The sequence below is a fragment of the Muscardinus avellanarius genome (assembly GCF_963383645.1).
Source record: "Muscardinus avellanarius genome assembly, chromosome: 8".
Taxonomy (NCBI): Eukaryota; Metazoa; Chordata; class Mammalia; order Rodentia; family Gliridae; genus Muscardinus; species Muscardinus avellanarius.
Window position 1 is genome coordinate 10,918,097 of NC_137794.1, and position 4,829 is coordinate 10,922,925.

Here is a 4,829-nt window from a genome sequence, read left to right on the forward strand (position 1 = left end):
ATCAAACCTACAAGGTGATTTCTGATACATTGTGATTATTTTATACTTTCATATCAGAAATATGAGATATATTTTTATTTTATTTTATTTTATTGGTGGGTCTGAGGATGGAACCTAGAGGTATTATACCTCTGAGCTACACCCCTGCCCTATTTTTTTTTATATTCTTTATTTAAAACAGGGTCTCACTAAGTTGCAGACGGCCCCACAAAGTAGCTGAGGCTGGCCGCGAACCGCAATCCTCCTGTCTCAGCCTCCCGAATGCTGGGATTACAAGCGTGCGCCACCACGCCCAGCTCAAGATAAATTTTTATATAGTACTTGGGATTGAACCCAGGGACATTCCACCCCCACCATTTTTATTTTGAAACAATCTCATTAGGTTGTCGAGGCTGCCTTTGAACCTCAGCGCCTCCTGTCTAGACCTCCCAAATACTGGAATTACAGGAGTGCGCCACTGTACCTGGCTATGACACACTTGATTTTGGAACATCACATCTGAAAAGGGATTTCAGAAATTACCAAATGTCTTCACACAAGTCTTTCTCAGTAAATAAAAGCTTTTATTTATTATTGCAGTACTGAAGATTGAAACCAGGAGCATTCTACCTCTGAGCTGTACCCCCAATCCTATTTTTTCATTCTTTAATTTGAAACAGGGTCTCACAAAGCTGCAGAGGGCTTCACTCAGTAGCTGAGGCTGTCTGTGTACCTGCGATCCTGTTTCAGCCTCCCCAGTACTGGGATTGCGGGTATGCGCCACCACACCCAGCTCTTATTTTACATTAATATACTTTTGTTGGTGCATTATAATATATCACAAATATTTATTTATTTATTTTTGCGGGTCTGGGGACAGAACCCAGGGGCATTCGACCTCCGAGCTACACCCCCTGCCCTATTTTTTATTCTTTATTTTGAAACAGGGTCTCACTAAGTTGCGGAGGGCCTCACTACGTAGCTGAGGCTGTCCATGCACCACCATCCTCCAGTCTCAGCCTCCCGAATGCTGGGATGACAAGTGTGCGCCACCACTCCCAGCTACAAATCTCTCTTTAAAGAGACAGCTGAGCCGGGCCTGGTGGCACACGCTTGTAATCGCCGCGCTTGGGAGGCAGAGACGGGAGGATTGCGCAGGTTCGAAGCCAGCCACGCGTTCTGGCTTAGGAGACCCTGTTTCCAAATAAAAATGTAAAAATAGGTCTGGGATTGTAGCCCGGAGGTAGAAGGGCTTCCAGGAACCCCAGTACCACCAAAATAAATAAATAAATTAATTAATTAAATAAATAAATAAAAATAAAGAGACAGCTGAGACCTAGACTTACTGTGACTCAAGCAACTGTGTTTGGCCCTAAGGTTACAAAGATGACCAAGATGTGTTTTGTCTTTGGTGTACTCTACTCCAGGAAAAAAAAAAAAAAGACTTAGCTGGGCATCGTGGCACGCATCTGTAATTCCAGTACTTGAGAGGCTGAGTCAGAAGAATCCCACATTCCAGGCCAGCCTCAGCAACTTAGACTCTCAGCAACCTAGTGAGACCCTGTTTCAAAGTAAAAAAATGAAATGACTGTGGGTATAGCTTGGAGGTAAAATATCCCTGGGTTCAGTCTCCAATAACAACAGAAAGAGTCAGTGGACTCTGACTCCCAGAGGAGTCAGTAGGCTGAGTCTTCAAGAGGATACCCTACGGGTCTGTGGTCTTCTCATTGACTGTGCTAAGACTTTACAGCAAATCAGACTATTTGAGTAGAGACCGACATATACTTCTCAGTGAGATCTCTATAGTCAAAGTCCCTAATATTTTCCTACTAGGTAAAGTAGTCAGCTTCCGGTTACTATAACAAAATACCTGAGATAAGAGAAAGTTTATTTTGGCTCATGGTTCTAGAGGTTCCACTCTAAAATCCATCTAAGAGCCATCAGAGGCCCTTTGCTCTGGGCAGCAACACACAGCAGAGCCAACTGCTGACCTAATCAGCCAGGAAGCAAAAGGGGTCCCACAATTCACTTGGGGGGCGTTCCCCAGAGACCTACGGACATCCCACTAGGCCCCACATCCTAAATATTGTGCTAGGTCCCAATCGTGCCACTCCGGGGCCCGAGCTTTCACATAATGACCTATGGAATGCAGGTGGCCAAGCCATAGTGGTAGGAGAAGCTCTCATCTTCGGGTGCCTGCCTCTTTCTTTTACTTATTTACTGATTTTTCTTTTATGATGTGCCAAGTATTTTACTTTTATGATGTGCCAAGTATATACCAACCAGTATAACTGTTAAAGGCAACCCTGCCTTGAGTCTGGTTTCCAGAGATAAAATAGGAAGCAAGGCTTCTGTTGCCCTGTGATGTGGTGAAAGTATATCTGGTTCCTGTGTTCAAAGATCTGTTAATAGAAACATTTTTTCCCCTGGAAATAATTCACAACTAAAAATTGCAGTCGTAAAGCTTTCTGTCTTTGGAACTAGGTAGAGCGGGTTTTATTACTGTCATTTCTAGCCGACTTTCAAGGTCATTTCCTTGATTGTCACATTTCCGAACAGGACTGAGCATGTCCAGTGCTGAGCAAGTTCCGTTTGCTAATGCATCTATTAGCTAACACTGAACCGAGGGAGCAGCTCATTTTTACTGGAAGGTGGGATTCACTTTAACAAACACTGGTTGAGAATAACAGAATGAAATGAACGGACTTTAACCCGAAACCTGTTAAGCCCAACGCCACCCACAGCAATTATGGTTCAGCACTGTTCCACCTTAAGCCGCTCCAAAATGTGAGGACTGAATTTACAAGACGCAGGAGTTTCTTGATAAAAGCATTTACTGTTACAGTGCTTTGACTAATGAACTTTCCTAGTATATTTAAAATATTAATAAGCGGAAGTCATATTTGCACAGAGCATGTTTAATAACGTTCCAGTTATATATATCTTTTTGGGGGAATGTTACCTTTAAAGGGATCTATGAGGCCGGGCGTGGTGGCGCACGCTTGTCTCCGCGCTTGGGAGGCAGAGACAGGAGGATCGCGTGGGTTCGAAGCCAGCGGCGCTAGCTTAAAAAGACCCTGTTTCCAAAAAAAAAAAAAAAATAGGGAGTGTAGCCCGGAGGTAGAGGGGCTTCCAGGAACCCCAGTACCACCAAAAAATAAAAAAAATAAAGGGATCTATGAAATAAAAACTGTTTACTGAACTTTATACCACAACTAAATATTATTTTCTGAAGCAGAGTCTTTTTAACTACTTACTAAAACATTCTATTTTCCTTTTTGGTACTAGGGATTGAACCCAGGGGCATTTCATCTCCAAGCTACACTCCCAGCTCTTTTTAGTTTTTATTTTGAAATAGAGTCTTACTAAGATGCTGAGGCAGGCCTCAAATCTACATCCCTTCTGTCCCAGCCTCCCGAGTACCGAGATTGTACCCAGCAACTAAACCCTTTTTAACTGGAGCAGAGTGGCATTGTTAATTCTACAATATTTTTTAAAAAGTACAGTAGGTTTTATCTTATTGGTATCATTTAACTGGTGAAGAAGGTATTTAAGAGAAGCAACTCCATATTCCACCGGCTCAAAACATAGTATTCTGTTTAGGGAATTTGGTTAAGTTTATGGCCAATAAAATTGAGGTTTTTTTGTTTTTTTCCTTGCCCCAGTTGGATTAAATCTCACATAGCTCTTTGTCATTTGCATTTCAGAACTTCCCTTTCCAGTGAAAACCACAGTGTCCCCTGTAAGGTAGTCTTGGGAAGGAAACAGAGAAAGGCTAAGCAAAATCGTTCATGACTCTGGATCCAGGCACAATTCACAGGAACTAAAAGGGCAAAGGGACATATTACCTCAGCAAGACGAGTCCATAGTTCCCAGACTTACTGGCTTACCACTGCTTTTCAGAAGAAAACTCTTCAGTAACCGCCTGGGTGTTTGGACCGTGCCTTTATTTTTAGTCAACACCCCTCCCAGTAGTTGCACCTGAGCACCGCCTCCCGTGGGTCCAGCACCCCCCTCCCAGGGGGCAGTACCACCGACTTGGAGAATCTGTGATTCTAACCCTAGAGAAAACTGACCCGTTCTCATCACAAATAAATGATTAAAAAAAGAAAGAGAAGCCAGATATGCAGGCACATGCCTGTAAAGCCAGCCCCTTGGTAGGCTGAGGCGGGAGGGTAGCACTTTGAAGAACTCCTGGACAACTTAGGGAGATCCTGTCTAAAAAAGTAAAAATTTAAAAAATGGCGGGGGGGCTGTAGCTATCGCTCAGGGGCAGAGCACTCGCCTGGTGCGCTTGAAACCCTGGGCTCAACATCTGGCACCGCGAAACAGGATTACGAAAGAATTGAGACATGTTAACCAACCGTAGTATTTGAACCTCACTCGGATCTTGATTTCACAAACAATAAAATGTGTAATTAACATAAAAAAGACATTTTCAAACATGTGAATACCACTAGTATTTGTAATTAAGGCATTTGTTCATATTGGTAATTGTTGAAGTTGGGTCATGATTGGGGATTAATTACACGATTCTCTTTATTTTCAAATACGTTTAAATATTTTCTCATAAAAATTTAAAACAGAGTACACTTGTTTGATTGTAGAACTGAAAGGGAAAAGCAAAATGTTCCCATTTATTTATTTTTTCCAAGAAAAAGCGAAAACAATTTTAGTATGGATTACGACAAGTTCTATGGTGCATGTTGCGTTGATGGAAGAATCTGCTTCATTTACCCGATTACATTGTGGTACTAAATGGCCATTAGCTGAGTGGGAGAGGAGACTGCACAGGGAAGCACACAGCGCACAGGAACCTGTACTCTTCCCGATGTGATTTTGCTTTTCCC